Source organism: Abramis brama (genome assembly GCF_963993115.1).
Source record: "Abramis brama genome assembly, chromosome: 15".
NCBI classification, from domain to species: Eukaryota; Metazoa; Chordata; class Actinopteri; order Cypriniformes; family Leuciscidae; genus Abramis; species Abramis brama.
In genome coordinates this window covers 32,089,038-32,102,920 of record NC_139977.1, presented here as the reverse complement: position 1 = coordinate 32,102,920, position 13,883 = coordinate 32,089,038, and positions in this window count along the sequence as shown.

Genomic DNA, 13,883 nt, shown 5'->3' with positions numbered 1-13,883 from the left:
CCTTTGTTTTTAATTCTCCTTTTTTGAGTTTGTCACGTAAAGTTACCTTCTTCGCCGGCGTTGCCATCTCTGATAATAACAAGCAGTCTGCATAGACTCGACTAGGCCATATTAGCCTAGCCTGATAAAAATGTGACTATTTTAAAGTGTGCTCGAAAAAATTTTTTTTTTGGATGTAGGTATAGTCAGATAATAACAATATTTAACAATGGGCTATATTATGCATCCCTCTAATTTGTTCCTCCCGTGAGGTGGGTTAAGGAAAAAATGTGTTTGAAAATGTGAGGACCAAGCAACATCCCAGGTTCTCCCCTGAGAACAAGACCAAAAATGTTATGTGCACCCCTGGGTATGTATCAGCTCGTCTTAGTTAAGGGAATACCATAGTTTAATATGAAAAAATTGTGATGTATCCCTTTACATACACATTCATCTTTCCAGAGGTGAAGTCTCCCTTTAAGTGAATCACTCAGAAATTAATCGACTGATGTTGTTCATTACGCTCGTGAAACGTGAACTCGCTACTGACTGGTTTTACACATTACAATTTGTGAAGATTATGATTTGTGTTTTTATTTGATTTGATGAGAAAATGAAACGTTAAACATTTTTAATGCATGCAAATCATATCTAATGTAAGCAGGGTTCTAATGACAAGTTCCCCTCTGTTAAACCACAACCCCCACCGCCCCCCATTAGATTAACCAGCTATTATGTAAAACTAATAATGCAATTGGAATATTCAAATTCTATGCATATGATAATTAACGAACTATAAATAATAGGAATTGTCCAATCAGAACTCAATATTGTAATGGTTCAAGCATGTCACTTGGCGCTCTTTTAAAAGAAGAGGACAGACGTTATGATATTTCTTTGATTAGTGTTTAAGGACATTCCCCTTACATAACATTAAAACCAATAACGAACCGCTAAAGTGTGTTGATTCAGTAAGGGATCGTTGTCTTGCTTTGAGTTTTTGAAAGTGAATGCAATCAAGGTGATAATGCACACATATGGTTGTAAGTTTAAATAAAAGGTAACCATAGGGCCTAGGCCTGTATTTTAAATACTTTTGAAATAAAAATGTTATAATAAAATCATATTAATATATATATATATATATATATATATATATATATATATATATATATATATATATATATATAAAATAAATAAATGTATAAATATATATTTATTTATTTATATTTAAGTTCAGTAATTTCACATATATAAACTCAGCAAAAAAAGAAACGTCCCTTTTTCAGGACTGTGTATTTCAACAATAATGTTGTAAAAATCCAAATAACTTTACAGATCTTCATTGTAAAGGGTTTAAACAATGTTTTCCATGCATGTTCAATTAACCATAATCAATTAATTAACATGCACCTGTGGAATGGTCGTTAAGACCTTAACAGCTTACAGAGAGTAGGCATTTAAGGTCACAGTTCTAAAAACGCAGGACACTAAAGAGACTTGTCTACCGACTGTGAAAAACACCCAAAGAAAGATGCCCAGGGTCCCTGCTCATCTGCGTGAACGTGCATTAGGCATGCTGCAGGGAGGCATGAGGACTGCTGATGTGGCTAGGGCAATAAATTGCCATGTCCGCACTGTGAGACGCCTAAGACAGCGCTACAGGGAGACAGGAAGGACAGCTGATCATCCTCGCAGTGGAAGACCACGTGTAACAACACCTGCACAGGATCGGTACATCCGAATATCACACCTGCGTGACAGGTACAGGATGGCCACAACAACTGCCCGAGTCACACCAGGAACACACAATCCCTCCATCAGTGCTCAGACTGTCCGCAATAGGCTGAGAGAGGCTGGACTGAGGGTTTGTAGGCCTGATGTAAGGCAGGTCCTTACCAGACATCACCAGCAACAACGCCGCCTATGGGCACAAACCCACCTTCGCTGGACCAGACAGGAGTGGCAAAAAGTGCTCTTCACTGATGAGTCACGGTTTTGTCTCACCAGGGGTGATGGACGGATTCGTGTTTATTGTCGAAGGAATGAGCGTTACACCGAGGCCTGTACCCTGGAGCGGGATCGATCTGGAGGTGGGGGGTCCGTCATGGTCTGGGGCGGTATATCACATCACCATCGGACTGAGCTTGTTGTCATTGCAGGCAATCTCAATGCCTTGCGGTACAGGGAAGACATCCTCCTCCCTCATGTGGTACCCTTTATGCATGCTCATCCGGACATGATCCTCCAGCAGGACAATGCCGCCAGCCATACTGCTCGTTCTGTGCGTGAGTTTCTGCATGATAGCAATGTCAGTGTTCGGCCATGGCCAGCGAAGAGCCTGGATCTCAATCCCATTGAGCACGTCTGGGACCTGTTGGATCGCAGGGTGAGGGCTAGGGCCATTCCCCCCAGAAATGTCCAGGAACGTGCAAGTGCCTTGGTGGAAGAGTGGGGTAACATCTCACAGCAAGAACTGACAAATCTGGTCCAGTCCATGAGGAGGAGATGCACTGCAGTACTTCAAGCAGCTGGTGGCCACACCAGATACTGACTGGTACTTTTAATTTTGAGCCTCCCTTTATTCAGGGACACATTATTCTATTTCTGTTAGTCACATGTCTGTGAAACATTTTTAGTTTATGTCTTATGGTGTTGACTCTTTTAGTGTTCATACAAATATTTACACACATTAAGTTTACTGAAAGTAAAAACAGTTGAAAGTCAGAGGACGTTTCTTTTTTTGCTGAGTTTATATGTATACATACATGTATAAGTACATATATATATATACTCTAAATATATAAATATATATGAAGAGTTCAGATGCAAAAGCCTTTAAGTGCCATCTGAAATTTTCTTCTAGAATGATCACTTTTATCAAGCTCGTATATTATATAACTTAAATATACAAGCAAGGTTGATAATTATTCTAGAAGAAAATTTCAGATGGCACTTAGAGGCTTTTGCATCTGAACTCTTCATATATATTTATATATTTAGAGTATATATATATATGTACTTATACATGTATGTATACATATATATATGTGAAATTACTGAACTTAAATATAAATAAATAAATATATATATATATATATATATATATATATATATATATATATATATATATATATATATATATATATATATGATTTTATTTATTTTATAATTATGATAAAATTATGTGTAGGTTATTAAAATAGCATAAATACAATATATAAAATAATGGTAAAACTTTACAAAAAGGCTTCATTTGTGAACATTTATTGATGTATTAACCTGAACTAACCATGAGCAATACATTTATTACTGAAGGACTAATTATCAATCTTTGTTAAGGTTAGTTAATAAAAAATACAACTGTTTGTTGTTTGTTCATTCATGTTAGTGTAGCAAATTAGCCAGATATTTGAAGTTTGAATCTTTATTGCAATCAAACATATTTGAGGAGATAAATAGTGTTTGTATAATCCCTGGGTTGTTTTGTAGCGAATCTATGGAGGTTTCCGCCAGTGGAGGCACTCGAGCAACCGAAGCAATGACACACATCCGAGTCTAGGAGAAGAAGAGAAGTGAGCGAGGGAAGGGGACATAAACAGGAGAAGTGGAACACAGTCGTTCATTCTGCTCTAAATCTGCTGTTTTTCATACTGTGTGTACATTCATTTTCCATTTAATAGGATAAATAGAAATTTAAACGAGTCTGTTCATTTAGTGAATCACTCAGAAATGAATCGAAATGAACCGACAAATGTTGTTCATTCGCTCGTGAAACGTAAACTCGTTACTGACTGTTTTTTCACATTATAATTTGTGAAGATTATGAGTTGTTTTCATTTTATTTAATGAACCAATTAAACCTGGTAAAACAGTTTTTAATGTAGGGGTGGGGATGTAGGGAACTATCGCGGGGTAAAAACACATGCTAGCAAATAAACTTTGTGTATAGTTGCCATATCAACACTGTCACTGTTTAGAGAAGAAAATGCGCCAAAATGTAAAAATCTTCGTAACATATCACTGAACATTTATTTAACCATAGCAAAAGTAAATTTCTTCCAAGTAAAATTTTCATCTCTGTCTTTTGTGTTTATTTAAAATTAAACAAATCTGATGTTAATCTCCAATCTGTTATTTAAGAAATTGGATAGTTCTTTAATGCTGATCTCGCCTGGTTTAAGTCTCAGTTGTGCGGTTGGGAAATGTTATAACACTGTGTTACAGTGTACGTGCCCCTATTAGAGCTATTCAATATTTTTATTAATTCTATTTAGAAACCAAGAGAACAAAGCCGAATTAAGACTGAGAGCCAATGTTCAGATTTTATTATTTATTATTATGTTTTGAATTATGCTGCATAGCTGTATTTTGCGGCGTGTTTGTTGTAAAAAAAAAAAAAAAAAAAATCAAAATGTTTCTAAACAATGAGAGTTTAAATGCTGGGAAATATTCCCATCTTCCCACAGGAGAAGAAAAAGCAAGCAGGAGGAATTACTCCAGGAGAAACAAACTACTGATATACTATTGAAAAGATGGAAATTAAGGAAGAACCCTGCAGAATAAAATATGAAGATACAGAGGAACAAATAGGTTGGTGTTTTCCTTCATTCTCTTTAATAAATGATGAGGAACATTAAAGCTGCCGTCGGCAACATTTTTTTGATCAAATTCAGTGAAATTGACACTATAATCCGACAGAACAACATAAATAAGGTGGTTTTAGAAAAAAACCCGAGCTTCTAACTCCACCTGGAGCGTGTTATTTGTTTTGCAAAAATCCACCGCTCCCGTCTCATCGGGTCCAATCAGCGCAGGGGGGTGTGAGATCTGACTGTCAATCACAGTTCGTGCACACGCCACAGATCCCCCCTCCCTCGCGCAGACGCGCACATTACAATATCACATGCACACGACACGCCTGAAGTTCGCCTGAAGATTGTACGAAGCGTGATGGCGGAGAGAAAATCTACTAACAAGCTTCCAATTCCTCGGTTATTGCTATCTATGGATAGATTAGCCAGGGCAGCCTACCTCCGAGTCCATGGTGTTGATCGATGCTGAAGAGACGGACGCGTTCACAGAAAATCAGGTACACAAGCACTGACGATGGGCGGGTGCTCGTTGGTAGTGGGGGAGGGGCATGAGAGTTGTAAACATTCAAAATTTTGGCTAAGTCCACTCAATCTGCCAGACTTGCAGACTGCAGCTTTAAGATGAAAACACACAAATCCTCCTGACTGAGACCCAGGCATAGACTTTATCCTCTGTAGAGGACATATTTTAGCGAATTTCTCTGAGATCATTCATGTCACAGTCCTGTAAAGAGCACATTCAGGGTTTTTCAGAGATACGAAATGTTTGGAGGTTTTACTATTACAACTTCAACTCCTTGGTCTTTAAAAATGACTGATATTGACTGAATGATCAAATTTAGCACTCTTATGGAAATATGATAATATTTTGTGTCTGAGTTCCCTTATGAGAACCGTTCTCTCGTACTGCGTTGCAAATGCTATGGGAAACTCCTTTCTCGAGAAATATTGAAGCCTTTATTTTAAAACGCATTGCAGCTGCACTTACCGCTCCTCAAGCGCCAAGGTCCTCGTCCAAAGCTCACACTGGACCACGAGCCTAAGAAGCCGTCCTAGCCGGGGGAAAAAGGGGTTCATGTCCCGCTGCGGCCGGACCACCCCCGAAGATCGCTCGAGTGTCTCTCACAGCCCCCTCTTCAGTTCAGGCGGTTGGAGTAGTGTTAAATGCAGAACATGGGCCCGTCATTTGTCACGGGCCCGTCATTTGACACGCACCCCTGCACCCAAACGCTGTTTTAACAGCGACCCACACAAAGCACAAATCGAGCAAATTTCCTCACATAAACCTCTGTCAGGTCGAGCCCCCGAGTCTGGGCGCTTCGCCTTCAGATATGATCCAACCACTGGCTTATCGGGCTCTGGCTTGGCAGGCCATTCCTGAAGTGTCAGATTGGGTGATGAATATCATAATGAACGGTTACTCGCTTCACTTCGCTCACAGATCTCCGCACTTTCACGCTATAACTTATACTTCGGTAGGGAGCACTATGGCTCATGTCCTTCGCTACGAAGTATCGAATCTGCTGGCAAAAGCGGCTATTGAGATAGTTCCCGCATCACAAAGCGAGTCGGGCTTCTACAGCCGTTACTTTCTCGTTCTGAAGAAAGACGGCGGCCTGAGACCCATTTTAGACACCTGAACAGGGCCCTCATGGTACGGCCATTCAGGATGCTTACGACCAGACACATCCTGGCACAGATCCACCCAGGAGACTGGTTCTTCTCAGTAGATCTAAAAGACGCTTACTTTCACATCCAAGTGAACCCCCATCACAGGCCATTCTTGAGATTCGCCTTCGAGGGGCAGACATATCAATATACAGTCCTACCATTTGGACTGGCTCTAGCGCCTCGTACATTCACAAAGTGCATGGATGCGGTGCTCTCCCCCCTGAGACAGCGGGGAATGCGTATTCTGAACTACATTGACGACTGGCTCGTACTGACTCGGTCAGAGGCGGAGTCCCATACTCACAGAGCCTGGCTTCTTGGCCATCTCAAAAGCCTCAGGCTCAGGGTAAACTTTGCCTGAGTGTGCTGTTCCCCAGCCAACGGATCACGTTCCTGGGAACATTTCTCGACTCCATTCACATGAGAACATGGCCCACGACGGGCTCTGTCAATTCAGCGGCTCATCCCGTCGTTCAAACTTGGCCTTATGGCTTCAGCATCGTCAGACCTGCCAACCTGTGCATTTTGCGTAGCGGATACGCATTTTGACTTCAAAGTATGTTGGTACGGTTTGTCACTCTAAACTACGCAAAAACCTGGTGACGCCTCTGTGCATGCGCTGTCCTCAAATCAAGCTACAGCAAAAGAAGAAAGAGTTCGACCAATCAAAAGAGTTCGACCAATCATAGCGCTGGGTTCATTCCCCAAATAGCAAGCGGGGATGATTGACAGATGCATAAGGCCTATCATTAAAAATAGGCTGAAAATCGACACCAATAAATTCCGATTTCTGATGAAATAGAATGGTTAAAGCTGTAGTCTACGATGTTGAAAATCGGTCGAGAAAGCCTGAGACGGATGGGAAGTTTTAAAAAACTCATCCGGCCCCTCCACACACACACCCCTCCCCTCTGTGCTACCTGATCCCTCCCACCGGGAAACGACCTGAACAACGTCACTCAGTCAAGCTGTGATCACCGGTAGTAAACAGCGCATCTTGTTCAAATTCCGATCGGCTCGAACAGAAACCCGCTAGGCCTACTGAAATATATTCAAGCACTTCAAGAAATATAATTACTTTGACCCGTGATAGGCGAAGCTTAACGGCTAACATTCCAATGCCGACCGGCAGCATGAGCATGTTGTCAGACTGATAAAAAGCTATTTATGTAACACCTCACACCATAAAAGTATAAATAAATGCTTACCTGCTCAACAAAAAGTCAGCCGTGTCAGCGTCGGTTTTCAGTCCCAAATCTCCACTGCTGAGCTGATGCTACTTTGCTAGCTACCATAGACTGTCAGCTGCTTGCCCGCGAAATTTCATGTCGCAGGAGGGGGGCGGGGTGGGGTGCGGTGGGGTGGAGACGCGAGCGCCACGTGGAGTGCACAGAACAATCCTTCCTAAGACGCATTAAACTTTCATTTACAAAGACGTGAAACTCACCGAGTGGTCAGGGGTGTTCACTGATATGCTACCACAAAAAACGAAAATTCTCGGGCCAGCAGCATTTGTCCAAATTTCAATCTTAACCGTTCTATTTCATCAGAAACGATCTGAAAACAGGGCTTTAAGTGTAAAATACCGAACTTGTCCTTTAAGGGACCTCCCTTCGAGCCACTTCAGTCGGCTGATCTAAGATCCCTCTCTCTTAAAACCACTCTGCTGTTAGCACTAGCATCAGTTAAAAGAGTTGGGGACTTGCAAGCACTCTCCATGAGCGCTTCCTGTCTTGAGTTTGGGCCCAATGACTCCAAAGTTGTCCTTAAACCAAGACACGGATATGTACCAAAGGTGCTCTCAACTGGAGTGCCGATCGAAGACATTTGTGCGGTGGCCGGCTTGTCCGCTCCATCCACATTTGCAAGATTCTATAATCTAGAGGTAATAATCTATAATCTTGCAGGCACAAGTTCTCTCTATTTAAGTCTCTGGCTAGTCTAACCCAGACCTATGTATGAACCAGGTCCCCTCCCGCGGTGGCCTTCATACCCTTTTATGTGGTGAATATCATTCTAAGGGCCTGACATTCTGGTCCATTATGATTTAGACTACTCTGTTATTAGTCTCGGGTCTCCCCGGACACCTTCAGAGTAGTCACTGGCGAATAGAACAGCATTTTAAAATGGGTTCCCATAGCGTTTGCAACACAGTACGAGAGAACCATTCTCGTGAGGGAACGTACTTGGTTACTTGCGTAACCTCGGTTCCCTTAGAGATAAGGGAACGAATACTGCATTGCCTGCCGTGCTATTTCGCTTATATCAGGTGTTTCGCTTAAGTCGATTTAAATCTGTGGTGAGTTTTCTCTGAATTTATACTCTTCAGCCACGCCTATTTTGCCGCGCTCTAGGCTGGCAAGGTGCCCGGCGCTCCGATTGGACCGCTCTTCTCTGCCGACTCACCATAGGTTCGTGCAGTTGCGGCAGCACAGCCAATCAGCTCGAGGCACTCAAGCTATGATGCTCTAGCTGTGCAGCTGCAATGCATTTTAAAATAAAGGCTTCAATAATTCTCGAGAAAGGAGTTTCCCATAGCGTTTGCAACGCAGTACTCGTTCCCTTATCTCTAAGGGAACCAAGGTTACGCAAGAAACCAAGTACGTTTATTTATACCCGAGTAATTTTCCAATTGTTTGTCATAAATAAACATCTCAACGTTATGGGATTTCCAATCAGACTATGAACAAAATATTCTGAATATATTCAGAATATTATGAAACAGGGCACTGATTTCATACATGTCCTCTGTAGAGACACCAGGACATACAGCATGTTTATCAGGCATGTTGGGGAGACACAACAAGTGAAAAGGGACAGAAATTTTAAATCAGTATTCCTATGAAATATGAGATATTCTTATGAAACTGTTTTTAAGTTATTACTCCCATTTTTTTCTTGTTTTCATATGTTGCCACAAGATCACACTCCCGAGAACCAGAAATATAAGAGATTCCTTTGGGAATTTAGTTTATGTCAGTTTATTTTACTTTATGCAATATGTGTAGAATTGCCATAAATGTATAGTCCCATTCTATACAACTTATTTAATTTGAACATGAATGTATAACAATACATCTAGAACTAGATACTAGATACTATACTAGTAGAAACTAGATTTGTGCTACATTAAAAATTAATTTTTAATTTCTTTTCTTTGATTGAATTTGGGGAATTTATTATTTAATATGTTGATTTTAGACCCGATGGAAGTGAATAAAGACAAATGGCATCATTTCACTAATGAAGATGGAGAACTGACATGTACAAATGAAGACGAACATCTGTTTGAAAAACCTCATCATTTCAAAAGTGAAGATGGAAATGCAGTCGTTTCACAGACTGAAGAAAATTTCACACAAAAACAAGCTGAAAAATCTGGAGACAATGAATTTTTCACCTGTTTTGAGTGTGGACTGTTTTACGTGCACAAATCAGACCTTAATAAACACATGAAATCTCACACTGGAGAAAATATGTTCATGTGCTGTCAGTGTGGAAAGAGTTTCACACGTAAATCAACCCTTAACAGACACACGAGAGAACACACTGGAGAAAAACCATTCACCTGCTCTCAGTGTGGAAAGAGTTTCAGCCGCAAAGGGGATGTTAAAGTGCACATGAGGATTCACACTGGAGAAAAACTGTTCAAATGCTCTCAGTGTGGAAAGAGTTTCACACGTAAATCAACCCTTAACAGACACACGAGAGAACACGCTGGAGAAAAAACATTCACCTGCTCTCAGTGTGGAAAGAGTTTCAGTCGCAAATCAAACCTTAACAGACACACGAGAGAACACACTGGAGAGAGGCCTTATACATGCTCTCAGTGTGGAAATAGTTTCACAACCCAAAGCGTTCTCACCACTCATCTGCGCCGTCACTCTGGAGTGAGATCATTCAGCTGTGATCAGTGTGATAAAACATTTGTTTTGGCATCAAACTTAAAAACACACCTTAAAACTCATGCTGGTGTGAAGCCTCACTTTTGTTCTTTTTGTGGAAAGGGTTTTTCACGACTACAGAATTTAAAATGGCACAAGAGTGTTCATACTGGTGTGAGACCTCATTGTTGCTCTGACTGTGGGAAGACCTTCACTACATCCAACAATTTAAAAACACACCAGAGAATTCATACTGGAGAGAAGCCGCACCAGTGCTCTTCATGTGGGAAGAGTTTCACCCAATTATCTACTCTACAGAAACATGAGAAAAACCGTTGCCCGACATTTTCTAATTAGCAAATGTTCATGTTCAGATCCATCACTTATAAGTAAATAATTTGACATTTAGATTAATCAAAAGCTGGATAATTTGTAGTTTGATTGTTTGACAAGGGGAACCTTTGGGGAAGGTCAAAGTAATAGTTAGAATATATGAGGGATTTGGGTAAAACTGGCAACAATAGTCCATTAAATCAATCTATTTTTCAAATACCGTATTTTTCGGACTATAAGTCGCACTTTTTTTCATAGTTTGGCTGGTCCTGCGACTTATAGTCAGGTGCGACTTATATATCAAAATTAATTCAGACTGAGATGAAAACATTACCGTCTACAGCCGCGAGAGGGCGCTCTATGGCGGAGTTGTTCAGAAGCCACACCCAAGGATGAAGAAAATTCAATGGATTCAGTGATGTGGAATGAGATCGCGGGAGCTTGGTGAACTTGTTTACTGGTAACTTGCTTGATGGACTCGCTGGCTTATGTTAATTTAGCCTATTCAGCCTCCCAGGTATATGTTCTTTATGCTATTGTGTAGCTGAATAACTGTTAATGTGTTGCGTTAACATACCGGACACCTACTCAGCCTGTTGTTCTGTGTGCTACTGTGTAGTTGAATAACTTGCCTTTCCATATTAAATGTCTGTTCTTGGTCTTGGATTTTGTGAAATAAATTTCTAAATAAATGCGACTTATAGTCCAGTGCGACTTATATATGTTTTTTTCCTCTTCATGACGCATTTTTTGACTGATGCGACTTATACTCCGGAGCGACTTATAGTCCGAAAAATACGGTAACTTGTTTTATATGTATAGACATAAAGATATTAAATACTTTTTTTGCATTACAGCTTTAAGAGCTTAGCAGCTCTTTTGCCACTCAGTCCTGTGCATACCCTCTATGTAAGCGCTGTGTTTTCACTGACTCTTTGCAAAGTCTTGTTAGTGTCACACTGCATTTCTGAGAGCCCTCCCTCTGGTTATCCGTGTTTTGGTTTTCATTTTCTGCCTGGTTTCTCGGATTTCCTCGTTTGATTGTTTTTCTGCTCTGTTGTCTCTTTGTATTATCTGTCCTGTATTTTTTACCTGTTGCCTGTTTTATGGATTATGATTCAGAATTTCTGTAATAAACGACTGCGTTTGGATCCTCAACCAGTTTCAGAGTATTTTGTGACCAAAAAGATCTAGATGTGAATAAATCGCTGGGTCCAGACCATATTGCTTCTCTTCTCTGTTTAATCTGTCCTTCAACCCAAAAATTGAAGTATAGCTAAATCAAATGCTACGTCATACGCCGGAAGCCAGTTATTTTCTGCTATAAAGTTTTAAATATGTATATTTTTATGACAAAACCGCACGGATTACCCTCAGAAGGCCTTCGTTTATCCCCCTGGAGCCGGATGGATTACTTTTGTGAAGGATGCATGCACATTTTTGGGACTTGAAGGAGGTGGACCCCATAACTTCAAATTATAACCACTGAAAGATATAAGGCATTTTCTAAAATAACTGAAAATGTGTTCGTCTGAAAAATTATTGACATATGCATCTCGAAAGGCTTGAGGGTGAGTAAATCATGGGTTTAATATAATTTTTGGCCGAACTATCCCTTTAAACCACAACCCCCCACCGTCCCCCATTAGATTAACCAGCTATTATGTAAAACTAATCATGCAATTGGAAAATTAAAATTCTATGCATATGATAAATAACGAACTATAAATAACAGGAATTGACCAATCAGAACTCAATATTGTAATGGTTCAAGCGCATCACTTGATGCTCTTTTAAAAGAAGAGGACAGACGTTATGATATTTCTTTGATTAGTGTTTAAGGACATTCCCCTTACATAACATTAAAACCAATAACGAACCGCTAAGTGTGTTGATTCAGTAAGGGGTCGTTGTCTTGCTTTGAGTTTTTGAAAGTTTATGCATTCACAAATGTGATAATGCACACATATGGTTGTAAATTTAAATAAAAGGCAACCATAGGGCCTAGGCCTGTATTTTAAATACTTTCGAAATAAAGATGTTATAATAAAATCATATTAATATAAATGTATATATATTAAAATTATGATAAATTATGTGTAGGTTATTTAAAATAGCATAAATACAATATATAAAATAATGGTAAAACTTTACAGTAAGGTTTAATTTGTTAACATTAATTGATGTATTAACCTGAACTAACCATGAGCAATACATTTATTACTGAAGGACTATTTATCAATTTTTAAGGTTAGCTAATAAAAAATACAACTGTTCGTTGTTTGTTCATGTTAATGTAGCAAATTAGCTCTATGAAATATTAATAATCAATAATTCTAAGAAATTCTTATCAATTCTAAGAAATGTACATTTCCGGGGTGTGGGAAATTTTCTTACTGTACAGTACCATTCAGAGCCTGTAGCCAAAAATCTGCATGATTAGCGACTCCAGTATGAGCTTGAGACACAGACAACTTTACATGTGGCAGGAACAAGACTTTATTAACTAGACTAAACACTTAAACTACTCTAACATACACATATATACATGCATACAGTTTACCAAGGGAAAGAGCTGAAGCAGAATACAGGAAAGCAAGAAGTTATAGCATTGTTTGAAATTCAGCAGATCAACAGCCTTGAGCAAACCATCAGTTTAGTTCTAACACATCCTTCCTTTAAAAGGGGCAAGGATACTTAATGTATCAAATAATGAGACTAAGTTTGATACTTGCATGTCTCGCCCATTTGAATTAAACTTTCCTAAATGCAATTTGTTGAGGCTTCAGTTGATCTTTGCTGATGTTGTCTTGATGAGAGAGAACCATTGGGAGTCAGAGTATCTTTGGTAAATGGAAAGACAAGGCCGCAGCCTGGCACAAGTTGGGGGTCCTTAGAAAACTTCACATCAGGATTCCAGAAAAGGACTAAGAGAGTAAGAGACTTGATCTTGTGATCAGTGATTTTTAAAGCAGTTTTCCGTGTGGAGGGAGATTTTCCGCCCCTTTGTGTTCTAGGAGTAATTTCATTGGGTGTTTAAGAAGAAGAATCTTCAAGATTCTTATAATACTAATGCATCACAAAATGTAATGTAAATTAACAAATGGGGGACAAAGATTGGAGTTTATAGAGACTATACATGCCACGCATGATTTTGGTTGCCATAGGCCAAACCACATAAAAGGAAAATCATGAGATGGGAAAATTAGATATATGTTAATACATTTCTCACATGGATATATATAGAATACAAGAGACTATTTCTCCTTTTCAGCAAGAATTAAGTGAGAGTCACAATTTCCTGCAAATTCCTTTTGGGGTCGTAAAATTCTTATCAGTCTCAATGTGTCCTGTAACAGGACACTGGGTTCTGCCAGTGTGTTAGCTTCATTTGGGATGTTAGTTTTTGGTGAAGTTTCAT